Below are 23,939 nucleotides of genomic sequence, written 5' to 3' on the forward strand. Positions count from 1 at the left end.
GCTTGAAGGATATTTGCCTACAGCATAATTCCAATAATGGAAGTAATATCAGATCATATAAAGTTGAAGCTTTCACTCTACAGAACTGAGAAATGATGGGAGAGGTATACTGGGAATTTCCCTTTCAGATTAAATATTTGAGACGTGAATGTCTGAGACAATCATAATCCTCTGGAAATTACCTTGCTATCTCAAGAAGAGGAAGAATAAGAGACACTTTTCTGTATTACAATTAAGACACAGAAATTTTATTTTCAGCAAGATTTTAAAGAGAAGCGGAAAGCATTTGGGAGTTTAAATTTCAGTTATGTTACTCTTAGGCTCAATTCAGAGATTGTGCCATGTGATCTTCAAAGCAATGTTTTGCAGGTGAGATATGTGCCATGGGTTCATGCACACAAACCCTCTTCACCACTTCAAATGTATGGAATCTCCTAGTTTGTTCTCACTTTGCTTGGTCTGCCATCTCAGTCAGGTAAACTATCACTGCTGAAATGCCCCCACCATTGTCAGGTGCTGTGCTGGTGCCTCCCCAGTTCCTGCCATTGGCCATGAAGTGCCCGTGATGTCACAAAAGGACATGGTCGCTAAGGAAACAGAGGCAGCTGTTAGTGGGAGTTCCCAGAGTTCCACAGGGCTGTTAAGCCACTCTGGGAATTCTAGCTTTGTGTGAGGAACAGGGGTCTCCTCACAACTCTCAACTCCCTTAAACTATACTTCCCAGAATTCTTTAGGAGGAAGCCATGACTAATGGCACCTCAAGTCTTCATATTCCACACCATAATACTTGCTATCATCCTGCTCTTCTCCCCTTCTTAATTATTAGGTTCAAATGTGATCCTTATAGCACAAACCTAACCTTGTCTACTCAGAAGAAAGTCCAGTTAAATTCAGTGGAGCTTACTCCCAGGTAAGTGGGCTTGGGATTGCAGCCTTAGATATCTTTGAAGAGTTACAGGACAAGACAATATATACATAGTCAGGAAATTTCTCTTATTTATATTTATTGCTACACAACACAGAGTACTAACCACTATACGATCACGGCCATTTATTGCTTTGCAATTTCTGTTTTAGGAATTAAAAGAGAGACTTATTTGACTAACGGGTTTATTTAGTTTGTTGAATCCTTAACCAATTCTGGAAATTGTGTGCAAAAGAAAGAATGCCTCTTCCTGTGAAACACACTCGCAGAATAAAGATATATAGCAAATGGAAATCTGCAACTAATGGATTATGGCTGCCTAGAAGTGTGTGGCAATGAGGATGGTGTCTGCCTTCTGTGCTAGCATGACCTGTTTTCTGCAAGACTTTTATCAGGTTTTTAGAAAAAGAAGCCTATCTCCTTTTTCAGAGGAGGCAAGAAATTGAATTTATTTGTAGCCTAGGGATGCAGAAAACTACCACATCTAATCTATGGCAGCTTCAGAGTTGAAACGCAGGAGATTCCCAAGACATCACCATTCAGCTGGGCATGGGAGATCATGGATGCAGTTGTCATTTTGCCACTTTTGGTTAGGCACTAGGATGGGAGATCTTCCCTACCCCACATCCCTCTCATGGCACTTATTTCTGTCTTAATAGCAAAGGACGGCAAAGTGTCTCATTGGCTTTCAAAACGTTGAACGCATGTAGAGTTCTAAATGATTTATTTCTGGCTCTTCCTGCTCTAGCACTTCCCCCCACCCCCTTTCCAAATATTAAGATATATGTAATCGACTCTGGCAGTTCACTTTGCAAATGTAATAGAAATAATTATAAGGAGGTCCAAAGGTTGCCAGCAAAGGAAATGTAACAAGATTTTTTTTTTTTAAGGACTATTGACTTTCGTGAAAAATATATGTGGAACCTAAGGATACTGCAGATCAACTGAAAAAGAAATTAATGTTTTATGCTGCATCTCTCTCCCCCCCCCCTTTTTGGACCCAAAGAGATTTTACAAAGGCAAGTAGGGCAATGCAAGCCTATCAGTTTTAGAAATATTTGCAGGAGCAGGGCAGAAAAGAATGCTTAGCATACGTATATGGGATTAGGAGACATCAATTGGTCACCATACAGATTAACCGATGTCCAGAACTCAATGAGCCACAAATAGAGAACAGTTTCAATTGAATTGAAACTGTGGTGAAAATTGAAATTGTGGTGGAGTCTCCTTCTTCGGAGGTCTTTAAGCAGAGGCTTGACAACCATATGTCAGGAATGCTCTGATGGTGTTTCCTGCTTGGCAGGGGGTTGGACTCGATGGCCCTTGTGGTCTCTTCCAACTCTATGATTCTATGATTCTATGATTCTATGAATCATGTAGCTCAGTGGTAGAACAAATGTTGTTGCTTGAGGCTCAGATGGCCTTGGTGGCATGCAGGGCCTTCCACCAGCTTCAGTTGGTGGCCAAGCTGTGCCTCTCTCTGGACAGGGATAGCCTAACTACTGTTTTCTATGCTCTGGTGAGTTCGAGGTTAGATTAGTGCAACACATGGGGCTTTCTTTCTCTTCAGTTGGTTCAGAAACTTCAGCTGGTGCAGAATTCATTGGCCACGTTGCTCACTGTGGCAAAATGGTTTGAACAAAGCAACCTTAGCTGGCTGCCAATTAGCTTCTAGGCCCAATTCAGAGTGCTGGTTTTGACCCATAAAGACTTAAATGGCTCAGGACCGTGATACCTCTGGTTTCCTCTAGAAGCTTTGTACTTCATATGATCCCATACCAGTGACCATGCTGGCTAGGGCTGATGGGAGTTGTAGTCCAAAACAGGGCACCAGGTTGTGAAGGTTGTTGTAGGTATTCATCCGATTTTCTGAGGCAACTTATACTACATAGCTACAACATTAGGTCCATGCAAAGCAGTAACTGCAAATGACTCAGGCTGCCAAGCCAAGCCAAGCCAAGTCATGAAGGAAATCAAGTTTGACCAAGAAGACAGTTATATAGCCAAGGTGGTCAGCAATTCAGCAAGCAGGTACAGTGCTACCTTGGGTTAAGAACTTAATTCCTTCTGGAGGTCCGTTCTTAACCTGAAACTGTTCTTAACCTGAGGTACCACTTTAGCTAATGGGGCCTCCCGCTGCTGCTGCTGCCGCTGCTCTGCCGCATGATTTCTGTTCTCATCCTGAAGCAAAGTTCTTAACCCGAGGTATTATTTCTGGGTTAGTGGAGTCTGTAACCTGAAGCGTCTGTAACCTGAAGCGTCTGTAACATGAAGCGTCTGTAACCCAAGGTAGCACTGTATATGCAACAATGGAGACCAGCAGACATCAGCAAAGGATGGGGCGAAACAAAGATGAGACAAGTTTAATGGAAATAGCAAGGTGGCAGAAGTGGTGATCCAAAACTGGGGCACTTCCAGCAAAAGCAGGCATACAACCAAGATGTGAGCCGGAGCAGCATTGTTTTGGAAGCTGATATTTGTGGTTCGAGGACCCAACCCCCGCAAAGTGAAATGAAGACACAAGGACACAAGATATAAGGTTGATGGGCTAGAAAAGGCCACAACTTTATTGATTACAGAAATGAAAGGTATTGGCTTAGGCACTGGATCGAAACAAGTGGGTTTATTCACCAGTAGGTGGAGCCTGTTGATGCTAATCCAACTATAGGCTCACCCCTGCTGTCACCGAGGGTCGTGCCATGGCCTCCCGCCAAGCAGGCATCGGACAGAATACACGACCGCCAGATTCCTTTAACGGAATACCCCTAAAAATTGAAGGCATAGGCGATGGCCACACCTAGCACTTCAACACACCACAACACATTATTCCAATGCCTAACCTACCCACCAATACCACAAAAGTTGTGACGATTGCTACGAGGTAGGCGAAAAAACCAAAAAGCCTAATGCCAAATGGAAAAACTCCTACCAGCCCCCCCGGGCAACCAGGGCGACCAACCTAAGGTCCATAGCAAGGCCAATGCCCTAAGCCCTAACTAAAAGGAGTGGAGGGTGGGTGACTCGCGACGGGACGACGATGAGGAATGAGGCCAGGGAGTGGCTGGCGCTGCAGCAAAAGGCTGCTGAACACGCCCCCTCCGCGGCACCTGGTTGGGTGGCCACTGGGGGGGGGCGTGAGCGCCGGCCAGGTGAGCTGGAGGCAGGGGGCAATGCCCCCTGCTGGGCGGTGCTCGGGCTCCCGTCCACAACCACTCCACTCCCTTGCAGGGAGGAGAGTCTTTGCTGCCCTACAGTTATATGAGGGGAAAGTGCCACTCAGCCAGTGTAGGCCTGTCTGTGTGGTTAATATTCCTCAGTTGGGCTTGGTGGGACTTGGGAGGAGGGCAACAGCTTGAAATCACTTGCATTTGTATGCAGCAGTGAAGATGGTTCCTGATGCTTCCTGGCAACCTAGCAATGGCTCAAGGGTTGCTGCTGTCCAGCATCCTCCCATGCACATCCAAGACAAGTAACCAGTATAGATCTTTAGCCAAGGAAAAGCAGAACATCCCTTCAATGCGTCTCTAGAAACCGGCTAATGGATCCCTTAGCCATACTTGTACATATGAAGGAGCATGCACTTGGCTAACTGTGCTTAAATAGAGGAACACGGGTCTGTAATGGGCAGAATATTGATCAGCTGGGAGGAGAGATTTTGGGCAGTTAAAACAGTTGAGAAAAACGGTGGGAGTGCTAAGTATATCCCAAGCAAAAGGAAACTGAAATCTAATAGGGCTCGAGTAAAGGCTAATCTAGTTTGACAGAAAAATTCTAAGCGATTAGAAAACTAACCAAGTGGTCATTTAGGCCTAATGATGTTCAGAATGGGCCTAGAGGGCAGGCAGAGACTTTCGTGTAGTGCTTCTCTCCTGTTTTCCAGCACAGGGCTCTTAAAGAAATGGAAAGAAATATGCTTGATTTACACAAAATCTTGGGGTGGCAGTAAATAAATCGGAACTAGGCGATGAGAAGGAGGAACACGAACCAGGTGTTCGTAAAATAGGAATACAGAAAGATCCTTGTGCTGAGTCACATCACATAAGGTGTGCAAAAATCTACACATCCATACTGACACCAGTAGCTGCAGCCTTGAGGTAGGCAGATTAGACAGACAAAGCTACGAGTGTCTACTAGTCCTGACGGTTGTGTTTTGCCTTTTCCCCATTTTAATTTTCCATTAGATTTTTCCAAAGTTTCACAAATTGGCTCCAAATCAATTAATTACATTATTTCATATATTGGCTTCTCGCCCCCCCTCCCCACAGCGTTTTTGTTCAAACCCCTTTCTACTGCATTATATATCAAACTCTTAGCTATTACAAAAATCCCTCTAATAAAATGACTTTATCCTTTTTCTTCCGCTGCTCCTGTCCCGAATCCTGCCCGCAGTTTCATTTGATTATGGTACTTTTGTAAATAGTCCAATGGAGAAGCCTCCATTCTTCTATAGGAAGTTCATTGTTTTGATCTCTTAATATTGCTGTCAGCTTTGACGTTCCTGCATAGTCCATTACTTTTAAAAGCCGTTCCTCCTTCACTGGAACCTTCATTTCTTTCCATTTCTGTACATTTTCTGTACATTTTCTGTGTGTTCTGCCTTCACTGTCTGAGGCAATATGCCTCCAAATAAAAGGTAAAGGACCCCTGGACGGTTAAGTCCAGTGAAAGGTGACTATGGGGTTGCGGCACTCTTCTCGCTTCAGGCTGAGGGAACCGGTGTTTGTCCACAGACAGCTTTCCGGGTCATATGGCCAGCATGACTAAACTGCTTCTGGTGCAACAGAACACCATGGCAGAAGCCAGAGAGCACGGAAACACCGTTTACCTTCCCGCTGGAGCAGTACCTATTTATCTACTTGCACTGGTATGCTTTCGAACTGCTAGGTTGGCAGGAGCTGGGATAGAGCAGTGGGAGCTCACTCCATTGCGGGGATTCAAACTGCCGACCTTCTGATCAGCAAGCCCAAGAGGCTCAGTGGTTTAGACCACAGTGCCACCCGCCTCGGATACTAGCTTCTGGGTATCATGAGTGTGGGAAAGGGATTCACACTTGGGGTCTGCTTGTGGGCTTCCCAAAGGTGTCTGGTCAGCCATCATGAGAACTGAATGCTGGAGTAGATGGGCCTTTGGCCTGACCTAGCAGGGCTCTTGTTATATTTTAAGTGAGCAGGTGGGGGAGAAGGAGATGTTTGGAAGGTGGCAGATGGGAAGCAGGCTCAGAAATGGATGCTAGAGTGTTGGGAGAAGATGGAGAGGCTCCAGAGAAGGTGCTGGGGAGGTGCGGAAGCTGCAACAAATCAACACAGATTGGCTCAGAAGCAGCTGAGTGTTTTCTCAGTTTTGGGGTTAGGAAGATGGATTAGCTCATCTTATTCTGAGGCAATGTGCCCATCACTAATTCAGACTCATTTTTACAACTCACTCTTCTCTGTTCAGTCTTGGTGCTCACTGAGAAAACTTCACATTGAATATGGTGAGCCAATTATTCAAATTCCCAGCTAGTGTGGTAACTTCTAGACAGACACCAGAGCGGGTGTGGAAGATACATTTCAGTGCTTTGTCTACAAATATTCAGCAGTTATACCAAAAGAGAACACTACAGTTCTCTGTAACCATGGTAACCTGCAGTCACTGCATTTGAAAGAAAAGTACCAAGCACCATTTGACTGAAATGTATGACTTTTTATTTATTATTGAATTAAAGGACACATTTCCACTTATATTCTTTATTATGATGGGCAAGATGCTGTATCTGTTATTGCCTTGCTAAGTTTTTTTTTGTTTGCAAGCTTTTTATTTATAGAAATGTTTTACATTTTTGCTTATATGTCTGCTATGCCCTAACCTGATGGGAGTTACATGCTAATGAAAGAAGGAATACGTCTCTGCAAACATAGCTGTTTTTCAAAACTCTAACTCTTTAGCTGCCTCCTATTTTATTAGGATACAGCCGGATGGACTGCATCTGTTTTAAATGTACCAAATAAGCTGGGTTGCAGATTCTCTTCATAGCTAAGAATAGAATAAGAATCATAGATTTGGAAGGCATCCCAAGGGCCATCTCATTCAACCCTCTGCACTGCAGTAATCTCAGCTAAAGCATTTATTATTATTATTATTATTATTATTATTATTATTATTATTATTCCCCACCCATCTGACTGGGTTTCGCCAGCCACTCTGGGCGGCTTACAACATATTTGAAAATGTAATAAAAACATCAATCCTTAAAGACTTCCCTAAACAAAGCTGCCTTCAGATGTCTTCTAAAAGTCAGATAGTTCCACAGGGAGGGCGCCACTACCGAGAAGGCCCTCTGCCTGGTTCCCTGTAACTTCACTTCTCACAGTGAGAGAACCAGCAGAAGACCCTCAGGAGGACCTCAGTGTCCGGGCTGAGCAATGGGGGTGGAGACGCTCCTGCAGGTATACTGGGCTGATCCCATTTAGGGCTTTAAAGGTCAGCAACACTAACACTTTGAATTTTGCTCAGAAACAGTTGCACTAGGAGCCAATGAAGATCCTTTAGGACTGGTGTTTTATGGTCCAGGTGTCCACTCCTGGTCAACAGTCTAGCTGCCGAATTCTGGATTAGTTGTAGTTTCCAAGTCGCCTTCATAGGTAGCCCCACACAGAATACATTGCAGTAGTCCAAGCGGGAGATAACCAGAGCATGCACCACTCTGGCGAGACAGTGTGCAGGTAGGGAGGGTCTCAGCTGCCATACCAGATGGATCTGGTAGACAGCTGCCCTGGATGCAGAATTGACCTGTGCCTCCATGGACAGCTGTGAGTCCAGAATGACTCCCAGGCTGCCCACCTGGTCCTTCAGGGGCACAGTTACTCCATTCAGGACCAGGGAGTCCCCCACACCTGCCTGCCCCCTGTCCCCCGAAACAGTACTCCTATCTTGTCAGGATTCAACTTCAATCTGTTAGCCACTATCCATCCTCCAACCGCCTCCAGACACTCAGACAGGACCTTCACTGGTTCTGATTTAAAAGAGAGGTAGAGCTGGTGAACAGACTGATGAACACCCAGGCCAAACCCCCTGATGATCCCTCCCAGTGGCTTCATATAGATGTTGAAAAGCATGGGGGAGAGGATGGAGCCCTGAGACACCCCACAAGTGAGAGCCCAGGGGTTTGAACAGTCATCCCCCAACATCACTTTCTGGACATGGCCCAGGAGAAAGGAGCGGAACCACTGTATAACAGTGCCCCCAGCTCCCCACAAATGGCCATCCAATCTCTGGTTAAAAACCTCCACAGAACGAGAGCCCTACCACCTTCCAAGGGAGTTCATTCCACTGTTGAACAGCTCTTACCATCAGAACTTCTTCTGGATGTTTAGTCGAAATCTCCTTTCTCATAACTCGAAGCCATTGGTTCGGGTTCTATCCTCTGGAGTAGGAAAAAACAAGCTTGCTCCATCTTCCATGGTTTCCTTCTGATATTGTGAACTATCATTCACTTCATCCTTGCCCCATTGGCCAGACTGGCTGGGGTTGGTTGCAGTTGTAGTCCACATCATCTGAAGGCCTCTATGTTGGCTACTCCTAATCCAAACATTCATTTAACAAGACACAAAGAGTGGTTTCTTTTATTACCACAGAATATTTTAAATGAGTTTGCAGTAAATACCGGAGCCAAGAGCGAGGACGGCAGAGACATTCTTTCAACTTCTTTTTGAATCACGAGATCTAAACGCATCCCACGATCATCTGCGATAGACCACGATCTTCAGGGGATCAACCTGTCGATCGCGGTCAACCTGTTGGACATCCCTGCTCTAGTGGATGGGTTTTAATGTGCAACTGGGGAATCCAACACAACAGTTGCACTAGTGGAAACCTGTTGTGCCACAGACTGTGCAAGAAAGTTACAAGCAAAATGTGGAACATGCCTTTGTGCTACATTGGATACAACCCTCTCTGTATGTTTCCTTCCTTCCTTCCTTCCTTCCTTCCTTCCTTCCTTCCTTCCTTCCTTCCTTCCTTCCTTCCTTCCTTTCTTTCTTGATATTTATAATATGCCATGAAATATTGAAACAGAATTCAGCCTAGTGTTTGCTGACTGCATTCACCACAGTTCTCAACTGCAGAATGGGGGGAAATGTATCCAAGTGTAGATTACATATATTACTCCAGCATGAAAAGGAAAAATTCGGGGCATAAAGCACAGCGTGAGCTATTAATATCTCCCCTGTTGTACACATGTGCATCTCTTCCCAATACTATCAAGTCTTTAAAGTCAATAGCTGTATTTCCAAGTGAACCAGAGGGAATACTAAACAATTACCACACAACACTTTGCATCTATATTCTCTAAATGAATGGAAAAGTTGGGGGTTCTTTATTTACTTGGGCGAGGGGATATTTGCAATTGTCAGTGATGATAATGAAAACTTACTGTTTCTGTCAAGTATGTTAACCCTGCTAAATACAAGGAGCCTTATAAAAGCAGGTTACTATAGTTACCACAGTATTCTGGGTTTTTTTTTTATTTTCAACTCTAAATGCAGTATTTTTTGGTGTGCGTAAACAGCTGAACTGCATTTTTCAACTTGAATCTAAGGCGCCACAGGAACTGCTTTGATTTTAAATCTGCTGATCAAGCCCAGCACATTAAAGGTAAAAGACACGAGGAGGAAAGGAGGACTATTCTCCAAGATAAAAATGAAAAGTGACAAGAGGATCCACTCTCTTCTGAGAGCTTGAAAAATATGAACAGCTCCTTCCATGATTTTCTACTGAAAATTAGTAAGTAACTCATGATGCAGGAAATGCTCCAGATTAGCCAGATGCAAAAAAGGAGAGAGGATAATATAAGGGGCATTTACACATTATGTTCAGTGGTTGGCATTCACCCAAGTGTTACTCAGAGTAGATCTATGGAAATGAATGGACCTAATGTAGGCATACTTATTCATTGAATGGGTCTACTCTGAGTAAGACTTGGCATAATGCCACCCAGTGTACAATCTGTGTTCTCATGTGAATAATTGAGCCGTATACTTGTACATTTGCTTCAATGGGACATTCAACAAGAGTACACAGTATTTGAGCAGCACAAATCAGCTAGTTTACAGGGCAGAGCTTAACTGCCATGTCCCATCAGTGCAAGGAGTTTGACTTGTGCAACATGACTTCTCCTCTCTCCTCTCTCCCTGCTCCACTCACCACTCCCCAAATCTGTTCCAGAAAATGGGAGGATGTTCTGTTGTGCAATTTTTCCGCTGACTGCAAGTTCACATAGCACTATGTTGGATACAAGCAACACGCTTTCACATCCACTCTTGCACATATGTAGAAGTACACAGAATAGATCTACAAGCTAACATGTGAACACGCCTATTAACAGAATCATTCAAAATTACCCAAGTGGTCCTCCTTTGCCTCTCTTACAAAGCAGTTAAGAGCCATTCCTTCCAGTCAAAGGACACCATGAACAATGCCTAATTTATCATTTAGGCTCAGGATCACCATTCCTTCTTTCATATGGAAACATACGTTTTGGAGCCACAATCTGTATCACAAGCATGGATGGTTTAGCTGGGATTCAGAGCCTCAGAAATCTCATCCTCCTCAAAGCTAACCTCTTATAAGTGGCTGTTAGAGTTCAGAGGTTATTATTAGAGTTAAGAGCTTCTGATATGCACTTTGGCAGATGGGAAATCGCTTCCGCTAGCTGTGAAATAATGGTATTATTTTGATCACTGGCTACTTTTGACTCATTTACAGTCATTCTTTCTGTCAAAGTGTTGCTCAGCACCAGGGTTTACCCACTTCAGAGGATGGTAAAAGCTCTGCTAAGGGTTAGGCCCCGACGAAGTAGTCGATTCAGCTCCAAGGCTCAGGCCAAGAAGTCCTTGGTGTGAGGAAAATGGATAGCAAGATTTCACTCACTCTGTCTGTCTCTCTGAATACTAGAACTTGGGATTCAATGAAACCAAATGCTGGAAAATGCAGGACAGACAACAGAAAGTGCTTCTTCAAATAGCAAACTGTGGAATCTGCTCCCAGAAGAGGCTTAGATTAATTTATGGAGGATAAAGCTATAAATGGCTGCCAGCCATTATAGCTATGAACTACTCTCACATAATCTCCAACGTTTCTCTGATGAAAATAGGGATGCCCTATTGCTGCACTATTATTATTATTATTATTATTATTATTCTATTTATACCCCACCCATCTGACTTGATTGCCCCAGCCACTCTGGGCAACTTCCAACATATATAAAAAGAATAAAAACTTCTGTATACAGGGCTGCCTTCAGATGGCTCAGCGGTCAGATAATTCCATACCCTCCAACATTTCTCCGATAAAAATAGGGATGTCCTAAGGAGAAGCAGGACATTCCAGGATCAAATCAGAAACCAGGGCTGCTTCTGTAAATCCTGGGATGTCCCTGGAGAACAGGGACACTTGGAGGGTCTGCTCCCACTGTCAAATTGGTATGCCTCTGAAGAAGATCGGTTTCTGGAAATCACAAGTGGGGAAAGTGCTGTTGCACTCAGACTCTGCTTGCAGACTTCCCAAAGGCCCCTGTTTAGCTACTGTGCTGGATTAGAAAGCCCACTGGCCTGATCAAGCAAGATTCTTAACACATCACAGCAATCTGACTGTCATGAATGAGTCAGCTCCCAGGGAAGGGTTGCAGCCAACTGAAGAAAGTAGCCAGGAACAGAGAGGGTTAACTGCCAGGCAGGATGAGCATCAGCTAGCGCCAACTCCCCTGCCCCTTGGAATGCCGGTTGATAAGGGAATGGCTGAGAGCCGGCTAGAATGCAGCCAAGGTTCGCCGGAAGCACAAACAGGCGGGGAAGAGTTAAGAGACAGCTTCTGAGAGAATGGGGAAGAGGCAGGAGCTGACCCACTCAGCCCGAGGTCTCAGCGAATGGGAGGGTTGCAAGATAGAAAACAAAACAAAAGACGTAAGAAGCGAAAGTTCAGTTGCTTCTGGTCACTGTCTTCAGAAGGGTCATCATGACTGATGATGGCAGAGACTGTGTTAAGCCATCCGGAGCTATCTGTTTGTTTTGACAATAAAGCATCATTTTTCATTAACTACACTCACTGTGTTATCAAGCCGGGGACTGGACTCCTGACACTCACCTAGAGGTTACCAAAGCATAGACAACAGTAGTTAGGCTATCCCTGTCCAGACAGAGGCATAGTTGGGCCACAAGCTGAAGCTGATGGAAGGCACTCTGCACCACCGAGTCCACCTGAGCCTCAAGTGATGGCAAAGGATCCAGGAGTACCCCCAAACTATGTACCCGTTCCTTCAGATGGAGCGTAACCCTATCAACATCAGGCAGCCTTCCATCCACCTGGTCTAGGGAACTGCTCACTAACACTGCCTCCGTCTTATCTGGATTGAGCTTCAGTTTGCTGGCTCTCATCCAGTCCATTACCAAGGCAAGACACTGGTCCAGCACTTCCACTGAAGATGTAAAGGAGAAGTAAAGTTGTGTGCTACCCGCATATTGCTGACAGCATACTCCAAACCTCCGGATAACCCTACTCAGCGGTTTCATGTCGATGTTAAACAACATAGGTGATAAAATTGAACCCTGAGGAACCTCGCATTATCCTGGCTGTGGGCTGCCCTGACAGCTTTTCTGAAAAGCAGCCTCAAAATCCTAAAAATCAATAAAAAATGAATTTTTTAAAAGCAAGAGTAGGCACTGCAACCAGTCTTTGTATAATAATGGCAGTTGCTGGTCTTACTCGGGTGGCTGAGCAATGCCCTGTGGTTGTGGTAATCTACCAAGTGGCTCCAATACTTTGTCCGCCTCATGAGATGAGAAGACTCCCTGGAAAAGACCCTGATGTTGGGAAAGATTGAGGGCACAAGGAGAAAGGGACAACAGAGGACGAGATGGCTGGACAGTGTTCTCGAAGCAACAGCATGAGTTTGACCAAACTGCTGGAGGCAGTGGAAGACAGGAGTGCCTGGTGTGCTCTGGTCCATGGGGTCACGAAGAGTCGGACATGACTAAATGACTAAACAACAACCAAAATGGCTGACTGAGGCAGCCCCTGCCCTTTCTATCTGTGTGGCAGAGCAGAGCAGAACTTCCTTCCTACAGGTCACAGACAGCATATTGCCAAATGCCGCTGGAAACGTAGAGCCGTCCCTGTTCTGATAGCACCCAAAGATCAGATTAACATACTGTTGCTACTCCTTTCTTGATCTGTGATCAAATAAGTGAAAATGGAATCTGTCATGAGCAAGAATCAAAATCTTGCTTTGTAGTTCTCTTTCATCCAAATCATTAACATTCATCTGCCTTTTGTCAGAGGGATACGTGTATTTGGTTAAAGTCTGCATCCCTAAACTATCAATTTCCCGAGGCTTTTGCTCTCCTCTGATGATTGGCTAAACTAGATAAGCAATCTGCCCTTATGCTGAGCAGAAATAATGAACATGGCCATAACAACCCAGAACACTGCAAAAAACTTGGTTTCTGAAGACAATCCATATCCGATCCTGATCAGGCATATGGAGAATGCGGAATGCTTCAGGCATGACAAACAGGCTGGAACAAAGGGAGAAGAAAGACTGGAGGCAGGCAGGCAGGCAGGCAGGCAGGCAGGGTCAGTTCTGGACCAGGCAGCCGGTTCTGGACAAAGGCCGGCTTTATACAGACTACAGACACAGCTTAGGAAGCTGATGACTTGTTTTATGTTCCTTGGGCCTATTAGCCCATGCTAATGGATGGCCTTCAAGCCTGGAGTCCAGCACACCTGCCTCACCGTGATTTTGTATTAAATTTGTCTTTATTTCCTAGCAGGCTCAATAAGACCCTCAATGGGGGTGTGTGTGTGAGGAGGCTGACCTCTCAGTGGAACCGGCCTCAAGGATTTCATTCATTTTTAGGTGCCTGCTGAAAACCTTTCTAGTCCTACCTACTGTACCTATTACCTACCTACCTAGCTACAGGCATTTGCAGGCAATTAAGAACACATCTTTCCATAATAGCTAGTTGATGGTTTCTGATTTTGCATCTTATGTTGTTTTTATTATTCTTGTAAACATATGCACATATCCATGTAAACTAGTGCTGATAGGCAAAGGAGTGGGATAGCATTTTAGCCCAGAATCATTACCTTCATAAAGATATAACTGATTACTGCGCAACACTTGATAGCAGGATAAATGAGGGAAGTTTTGCTATACAATATTCACATATGAGCCCGAAAGCTCGGGTTCCATAAAAAGTAGTTCTACATTACGAGAATTAAACTGTGCAGTAATGCATCTCATCAAGATGCAGCTCAAGTGTATCTGCATTTGAACTCAAGCGCTCAGCAGCATTTCCTGCTCCTTACAACAATCTTGTGAGGTGGGCTAGGGTGAAAGAGAATGACAGGCCTAAATTTCAAGACCGACTGAACCTATGTGTCTGTAGTTCTGATTCATCTTCCTGTTGTGAACATCTTTGCAACACTCACTCCACCTTACAAAGACATGCTTTTGTCTCCACAGAAGCAATGGAGATGAAGAATGACCTGCAGTGAGTTTCCACATTCTTTATTTCTGAAACCAATTATGGTTGCTAATAGTCAACCAGGTTGCCCAATGAAAAATCATTTGTCATCGCCCAAACACTTAAAAGCAAGGAATGAATAATTAAGCACATCATGCATCTTTCACCAAATCAATGAAATTAAACAATAACAACAGATTAGTTACTGTTAAACAATGAAACATTGTCTTAATCACAGGCTGTAATGGCTCCCTTTGTCCTTCAAGGGTATTTTATTAGAATTAGAAAGAATTTACATGAATGTTTGCCAATGAAGAAACAGAACGAGACATTTCTCACCGAAATGCCCTAAAAGAAATTAGAATCATAATGCTTGTTCATAATCTATATTATATTTAAACAGAACCTGTTTTAATGCCATTTTGAAGATTGTAATGAAAAACACACTTGGGTAAGGGCAAACTTTAGCTTAGCTCCCTACCTCTGCTAGACATTCAAAACTATTGAGTTATTGGCATCCTTATTCTGCACGAGAACACAGCAACATACTTCTTATAATGAGTTGGACCATTCGTTCATCCAGCTGGGTATTTACACTGTTTAGCAATAGCTTTCTAGGGTTTCAGATAGGGGAGCAATCCCAGCAGCACCCAGAGATGCTGGAGATTGAACACGAGACACCTTCTTCATGCAAGGCAGATGCTCTACCACTGACCTACAGCCCTTCCCTAAATGCTGTGATCAAGCTGAGTTTTCAAAGATCTACAGGCTCTGGGCAAGTTAACCCAGACGCCAAATGCTCATGTAACGTGTTACACTGGAGTATGCAACCAGCGGCGGAGGAAGCCGCTCGGACACCTGGGGCGGGGTGAGTGGCCCATAGGGGTGGGGCGAGCAGCCCATAGGGGCAGGGCACACTGCAGAGCCTCCAGAGTCTTCCTGCCTTTTCCCACAGCTGAGGGGGAGGCGGTGGGCAGACCGTTTGGGCAGCACAGAGCCTGTGCGTGCCCAAGCCATCGTGTCTCTCCCAGGAAAGACGTGTGGCTCAGGCACACTGCAGGCCCCACGGTGAGTGCCACCCGACACTTTGTCACCCCTCTCAGTGGTGACATCCGGGGCGGCCTGCACCCACTGCTTCCCCCTTCCTCTGCCCCTGCATGCAACAGCCATGGCGCCTCCACGTCAGACATTCTTGCACAGCCAATCCTATGACGTCCACAATGGCAAGACACACCACCCATCCTTTTAACTGAGGTGGTGGACAAATGTATGCCACCCACAAAGAGTTCTCCTTCATCCTATTACATTTGCCTCTGTTGCCGGCCTTGGAGGTCAGGACCAATGTCTAAAGACATGCACTCATTTATAATTTGCACTACAACAGCCATAGACAGGGGCAGGATCAGCATACCTTATGCAGCGGACTGCTTCAACTACAGTGGTACCTCGGGTTACAGATGCTTCGGGTTACAGACTCTGCTAACCCAGAAATAGTACCTCAGGTTAAGAACTTTGCTTTAGGATGAGAACAGAAATCGCACGGTGGCAGCAGCAGGAGGCCCCATTAGCTAAAGTGGTGCTTTAGGTTAAGAACAGTTTCAGGTTAGGAACAGACCTCCAGAATGAATTAAGTTCTTAACCCGAGGTACCACTGTAACTATAAATGAGCTCATGTCTTTAGCCACTGGTGCTGTCCTCCAAGGCTGGCAACAGAGGCAAACATAATAGGATGAAGGCATCAATTTGCTAGTGCCCATGTACACACTCCTTTCATTTGTTTTGGTGTTGTTCCTCTGGTCAGACTTGTTTGCAGAGTGCTGAAGAACTAGAAAGCATTGCAAATGGCTACGACAGGAGCAGGATGGCAGTGATCCCCCTGTTGTCACCTTCAGCTATCTGGAAAAACACACACCAGTGTTGTAGCCCTGGGTGTTTAGAAGGACTTGCATGTTGCTTGGTAAGACAAACGCAAGACTCACTTCCACCTCTGCATATGTGTAAAGAAGCCCACCTTTGGGCACCTGAAGCAGACACCAAAATGGCACCAGGGGAGAATGGATGAGGGAAAATCTGTATCAGGAACAAGGGGGGAAGAAAGGCCAACAGGGATCTGCTGCCCTGGTGGATTCTGTCACCAGAGGCAGTCAGCCCACCTTGCCTCATGAGTGGGCCGGCCCTGAATAAAATTGATGTCGTTGCTTCATGGGTAGGCCAGCCCTATGTGCAAATAATGCAATGTATGAAATAAAACCAGACAAGCTTCCTTTGTTGCCTGATATAATTTATAATTCATTTTAGTACATATTTGAATACAATGGAGTTTTGTAAATCTCTGTGTGTGTGTGTGTGTGTATGTGTGGGTGTGTTGAATTGTGTGGGTGACTCCACATTCACTTTAACAAGTAAAAACTAAGTGCAAATTCCTGAAGACAGGCCAGGATTAAGGTGAATGTAACGAATCAGGGCTCAGCATTCACAATATCATTGTACTTCCCATGTCATGTCGCTGGCTACTGCTGAAGCAATGATGTTTGGTCGGATGCAGCCAGAGATGAGGGAGAAGTTCAATTCAATGCACTTCCAGAAAAACACGCAAAACCGAAATGTGGTCAACCTTCAAAATTCACACTTCTCTAAATTTTCAAAAGTCGACTGAGGAATGTGTATAAAAATGGGGGAAGTGTTCATACAAATGCATTCATTACTGAAAATACCAGAGAAAGGTGCTTGCAAAAATGTGTACATTGGGCAAAATGGCATATAAGAGTGTTTTATATAAGGATTAATTTGCATTAAGGTGCTGATGAAATTTCAGAAGGGCTTAAAAATAATAAATTCGCAAACTGACAGGGAAATGTGGAGAACTGAAGTTAAAGTTGGGAAAACGAGAAACTGAGAGAAACCAAAGCAGACCAGTCCAACCATCTCTCCAAGCTGAAAGGCTGTACTTATCCTTTAGCATTTGCCTGCCACTCAAGGAAATCTATACTTTTATGTTGCAGCCACTGTGATGCACAGTGCTAATGAATGCCAGAAACTCATTCTATTTATTCAGCAGTTCTAGCTCCTCTTGTTGTCATGCACTTTCATCCCTGCCAACTCCACATTTATGGAAAGGTACTGCTTATTTTAAATAGCTCATTTTAAAATATGCACATTGGCACTGTTTTAGGAATGAAACCCATCTTTACTCTGCCACAATTATGATAGCTCTCATTTAATGACAATGGGAATGGTTGGAAACTTTTATCAGGCACTCATTTGCAGGGAATTATCAGAGTCTAAAATATAATTAATCATCTGTTGTCATGCCTCTATTATACAGCACCACTCTCTGGAGCCAATCTCTTTTATTTCATCTGCATTCATATGCCTCTGACCTTCCTTTTCTTTCCAATACCACAGACCTCAGGTAAATTTCAGCTGACTGCTCTAAAATGACTGGATATTGTTAAACTCATTTGTCAACCATATTATCAGCTTACAAACACGAGATCTCTCTGCAAATGTTTAGCATTTTCCACGTATATCGCAAGCGCAAGCATTACCCATGGGTGGCATCTGTCAATGTTGACAAAAAATGAAAATTTCGGAACTACTGTAAATAATAAAACAGTCCTAGAAAGATTATTTCTCTGGAGCATAAGCTATCAACAAACATGATTTGCATTTTGCGCTTACAGCTGTTTCAACATGAGCTGTTTGCTGTGGTTCATTAAAATGATTTGATTTGTCAGATTCCAGGAGTGTTGCAAGTTCTTGTATGTAACGATCACAGATACCAAAGCAGCGGTCGATCGGATTTACAGAATTGGATGAAATCAGAAGGTCCAAAAATGCACAATTAGCTATACATCTAAGTTTGTGTGTGTATATGCAGCATATATTCTTTGAAAGACCTGATTGCAATAAGCATAACAGATTAGCAAGGACATGTTTTTCATAAAAACCATCTGGAATTTTTAAATTTATTTTTAAAAAACAAGATTGACTTCTTTTACCCAGCAGGTTGTTTTCAATTGACCCCCACCACACCCCCGGTGATGCAACCCCCCCCCCCAGTGAGGCTTTGATCAGCAGAATGGGGAGGGAATCCATAATCACTTTCCCCCTGAAGATCACACTCGCCCCCCCCCCCTGCTCAAATATGCTCCAGGGGATTGGAGAGCACTTCAGAACAGTATGGGAGTTCCAGGGGGAGGATGACTCAGCAAAAATAGCCTCTTCCACTGTTGGGAACCTCCACTGGATCAAAGTGGATCAGATGGGTGGGGTATAAACAACAACAACAACCATCATCATCATCATCATCCTCAGAGGGTCAGCACTGGTTACAACTCAGGGTATGGTTAAGCCAAATAAGGGCTGCACCAGATAGCCCCTAATTACAAAATTTCACCCTGAAAGTAGAAAATAGCTGAACAAAGGGAAAAAGAACAAGACAGGAACAGAAAATGCAATCTACAGCTCATTTATGTATTTGCTGAAATATTTATTATCCTGATCCAAGGGCTTCTACAAGGCAGTTTTACTGCTTTTAAAACCCACAATAAACTCCTCCATCTTATTGTGGATTTTAATTGTTGCAAACCTGCCTTGGCTGGAAAAGCTCTAAGGCAGCATTGATATGGTCAAATCAACCCATCTCGTTAGATACAAGGAAGGTAGGGAAGGATTGCTCACATTATTTGTGCGGGTGTGGGTGTAAGCCGGAATCAGTTCATAATATCTTAGAGCAGGCGTTTTTCAACAAAATGTAGGTTGTGAAATTCTGTTAGCATAACAGGAATTGTTTAAGACCGACAAGTTTATTCATTCTCTTTCTTGAGCTGTTAAAGCTGTTGTGTTTGGATTTTATTTGATATTGTCATTATATAATGGATTTGAAGATATAAATGGTGTATCCACCGATATAATGGTTAGTAGTCTGACATATGGTTTAAGAATTGTTTTAGGGATGGGCTGAGCAGCTAATTATGACCTATTTTGGTATTGCTGGCACTCAATCCCATGTCCACCCTCTCCTGTTCTGTCCCATTGTGGGCATTTTATCCACATTTTTATACACTTCTTATGTACAAACAGACTTTTAATGTGAAAATATACTTTTAAATGCTTTTGCATGTAAAATGGATTCTTTGCATATTTTTAAACGCAAAATACATATTCCTGGGCCAACGTTTGTGTGCACCAAAGATGCTTTGAAAAATCAGGGGGAGTAAGCAATCTGACTGGAAGTTGCATTCTGATCCACAGGTGAGTTCAAGAGTATCAGACTGAGTTGGATGGTTGGATAGTGTTCTCAAAGCTACCAGCATGAGTTTGACCAAACTGCGGGAGGCAGTGGAAGACAGGAGTGCCTGGCATGCTCTGGTGAGAGCCAGTGTGGTGTAGTGGTTAAGAGCGGTAGTCTCGTAATCTGGGAAACCGGGTTCGCGTCTCCGCTCCTCCACATGCAGCTGCTGGGTGACCTTGGGCCAGTCACACTTCTTTGAAGTCTCTCAGCCCCACTCACCTCACAGAGTGTTTGTTGTGGGGGAGGAAGGGAAAGGAGAATGTTAGCCGCTTTGAGACTCCTTAAAGGGAGTGAAAGGCGGGATATCAAATCCAAACTCTTCTTCTTCTTCTTCTTCTTCTGGTCCAGGGGGTCACGAAGAGTCGGACACGACTAAATGACTAAACAACAACAACACCTCTTCACAGGGAACTCTGGAAATGGTAGCACTGTGAGGGGAATAGGTGTCACTGAACAACCTGGAGCACTCTTAGCAAGCTAGAATTCTTTGGGAGGAAGCCATGTCTGTTTAAAACGGTTTCATAGTGCTTTAAATAAATGGTGTGAATGTGGCCCGAGTCTGACAAATGGAACTAGAAAACCTCCTTTGAGTCTGCCTACCAGTAGCATGCATGTGTGTCACATTTACTTCTGAATGTTCAGCTTATTTCCCCCATCCTGCCCTAGTGGCTTCCTTAAAAGCCTTTAAAAATAAGTTTGAAATCCCCTCTGAAACCCTACACACTTGTAAGCATTCCTTGATTTCAATGTGAAGTGAAACCATGTGGGCATTTGGATTTTTAACTGGCTCCTTGAGTGCGGAATGATTTTACAAAAATAAAAATGAAAATGAAAAGTCACTTCTCCGGAACAAAGCTGTTTTTCTACCTCTGGTGATGCCACAAAGGAACCAGAGCAAAAACAATCACTGATGCATTGTTTCTTTTTGCAGAGAGAGCGACGGCCAAGTGTCTCCTATTGGCCAACCACTTCCCGTGACTGCTTTTGTCAACAGGGAGCCTATTCCCCATCAACATCATCTGTCAAATGTGAGTTGCCAGAAAATATAACTGCCAATTTGGCCTTCCCCTGGAACTCCTCTGAGCGTGGCCGGGATCCCCAGAAATTCAATTTGACAGTCATCTTCAAAGCACCTCCACTTGCTGAAAAATGGTGCTGATAGATGAGGCAAATAATATCATAAGGGGTTTTGCAGAATCTCGATGCCCTAGAACCACTGGTGCATATTACTGTAAATTGAAAACCCTTGTCATATGTGGATATGTTTTACATGCTCAGGTATGCTCTAGCATAGCTAAGCTATAATCCTAGCTCCTGTCCCTGATTTTTTTGTTAAAAAAGAGAGAGACTTGCATGGGGTTCTGCTCGTTTTCTCTGCATCATTGGGGCCACATACCACAGGATGCTCCTGTCCATGCCACAACGGGGGGCAGGACAAGGCACTGAAACAGAATCACCTGCGGCTGATGCTCTGTCGAGTATGGGGATAGATGTGGGATCTGGTACTGGTGCAATGGCAATTCCTTTCCTTTTGGGCTTCCGGTGATGATCCCGCTTGCACCTAAGCGTTCACACTCATTATGCTTCATGTTTCATGCTCTCTCATGTTTCAGTCTCATATCCCCCCCCCACAGTAAACCCCCTTTCCCCCCAGAGGGCCTGACCTCATGGAGTGAGCCCTTCATGTAGACAGTCCCTGCATATAGGCTTCATCCGTGCTATACGAGATTGAAAGCGGCACCATACCACTTTCATCCCAGCCAAAGCTTGCCACCACCCCCCAACAAGAATCCTGGGTGGGTCATAGGTGGTACATGACCCCAGTGAAGCTTGCAAAAATCTATCATTTGCCCGATAATAAATGTTGGAAATGTAAAGAAACTGAAGGTACATTCTTTCACCTTTGGTGGACGTGCCCAAGGATTAAGGCTTTCTGGGAGATGATATATAATGAACTGAAAAAGGTATTTAAATATACCTTCTCGAAGAAACCAGAGGCCTTTCTCCTGGGCATGGTCGGCCAATTGGTGTTAAAGAAGGATAGAACTTTCTTTATGTACGCCACAACAGCAGCAAGAATACTTATCGCAAAGTATTGGAAGACACAAGATCTACCCACTTTGGAAGAATGGCAGATGAAGCTGATTGACTGTATGGGATTGGCAGAAATGACTGGCAGAATCCGTGACCAGGGTGAAGAGTCAGCAGAAGAAGACTGGAAAAAATTTAAGGACTATTTACAAAAATATTGTAAAATTAAGGAATGTTGAATGATGTTGGATTGAAATTAAGTGGTTTCAAGCTATAATTATGATAAAATGGCTTTCTTTTTATAAGTAAGAATTTAAAGTTATAATATTTTAAGATGTTGGAGAAAAATTAAGGTGTATCTTTTTTGTTCTTTTTTTCTCTTTATAAGCTGTAATGCTTTGAGATAAGGATTTGCTGTATAAACAATTTAAACTGGATATACAAGAAGGGAAGGTATGAGGAGGTCGGGGAAATAAGTTATGAAAATAAGCTGTGAAATTTGTGTGTTTTTAATATTTTTATGTTTGTTTTTCTTTTTGTTTGTAAAAAATTGGAAACTTTAATAAATATCTTTTTTAAAAAAAAGAATCCTGGGTGGGTCAGCCCTGACCTCAAGTGTGCATGAACCAGTCTGTGAGAAGAAGCCAATACAGAGCTATGCTGAATGTTCCATCCCTAACAAAACAACAACAAACAAACCACAGCTACTACTATGCCATAAGATCCACTGTCTTGTAATATGACATATGGCATGTACTGTTATTTATCGTTTGATATTATTTTTGCTGTAAAATGTGTGAGATCTTGATACTGTATTTATTTGCATTACTTAGTGCTTTAACTACTGATGAAGCCCAGGACGGCGAAACAAGACCAATATTCCGGAAATCCTTGTCTAAACTCTGTGAAAGGATTTTGTGGAACTGTAACAACCTTGCATGTGGATTGTTTGGACTTTATGAACAGACAGGTGGAATAGACACCATTACACGGATGGACCTTACGCATAAACTGACTAGAGAATGATCTGATCCACTGGGCCTTCTGCTTTGTTCGTTTGTTGAACTTTATGAATTACTTCTGTTGAAATTTACAATTTGATACTATGAATAGTATACCTTATTTATCTAAGAACACAGCCAGTTACGTCTCGTGTGTTTATTGAGAATGTTCCATCTCTGCAGGCTTACCAGCTTGGTACATGGAACAATCCCCTTCCCCACCCCACCCCCACTGATCTGGGGTTCTTCTGCCCCTCTCAAAGCCAATTTCAAGGGGCATGGGGGAGGAGATGGGAGGACAAACCCATTGCTGATGGGATTTGCTAGGTGAATCCTACCTTTTAAGACCCTTACACCCTGCAACACACTCATCACTCGATGGCCGCAGTTCACCTGCGGACTTGCCTGTGTGACTGCCACAGCATATAAGAACCATTCAAAAAACACTCACATCATCACTTTGAGCATACTGGAGACCCTCCCATCTTTTGCAGAAAGCCATCCATTGTGAAGAAATTGCACTGATATGACCCAACCCGAATGTAACCAAGGTCACCTGATGCCTACATTTCATTCATTTTTTTTAAAAAAGAGCCCTCATAAGGTTTATCTCTAAAACTTAAGCAACCACCACCACCAAGAAATTAACCACACAAGAGGCTTTTCTAGGTGCCAATTACCAAAATTTACAGACATAAGCCAACACCATCCATAAAGAAGAGCGGCAAAAATAAGGAACAGATATGCCTCTCCTCACCCACCCACAAGGCAGGGAAATAAAGGACCTTGACAGAACAGTGGATATTAGTGTTAGTGAACGGCTGCAACATGTCTTAATATAATCTCAAACTCCCATCACAAATCAGCTTAGAAGCAGCATATGAGCTGGCCTGCAATGACTTGCACACCCTTGCTGGCTCTTATCTGCTAAATTGCTTTGCGGCAACCTCCCTCCGTGCCCTTGACCACATCTGAAAAGTATTTGTCTCCGGCTTCCAAACAATATGACAAGTCTACTTTGTGGCTTCCAAATATCTTAGGGTATAATTTTCTTTTAATAGCCACCTTCTTTCCTTGATGCATTTTTCTCTGCTGCTGATGGATGACTGAGGACCTAAAATGACTTGGAGACTCCAGCAATATTCATTTATCAAATGAATCCTTCCGCCAAGAATTTAACTAGATAA

At 43.8% G+C, this 23,939-nt stretch overlaps 1 protein-coding gene and 1 long non-coding RNA gene across 3 annotated transcripts in view; one reads left to right on the plus strand and one right to left on the minus strand.

The window, feature by feature from the left end:
- TAFA1 (TAFA chemokine like family member 1) overlaps positions 1-23,939 on the minus strand; it is a 336,718-nt gene that overhangs the window by 87,080 nt on the left and 225,699 nt on the right. The gene's annotated exons all lie outside the window — the stretch shown is intronic.
- Positions 633-22,889, plus strand: LOC310702221. 2 transcript variants are annotated; one of them, XR_014523371.1, is made up of 4 exons: positions 633-910; positions 9,501-9,685; positions 20,652-20,748; positions 22,585-22,889. It is a non-coding gene; the product is annotated as an uncharacterized lncRNA (long non-coding RNA). The 2 variants fall into 2 exon arrangements; XR_014523372.1 differs by lacking the exons at positions 9,501-9,685; positions 20,652-20,748; positions 22,585-22,889 and adding an exon at positions 1,816-1,948.

The sequence above is a fragment of the Podarcis liolepis genome (genome assembly GCF_965112155.1).
Source record: "Podarcis liolepis genome assembly, chromosome: 2".
Classification (NCBI taxonomy): domain Eukaryota; kingdom Metazoa; phylum Chordata; class Lepidosauria; order Squamata; family Lacertidae; genus Podarcis; species Podarcis liolepis.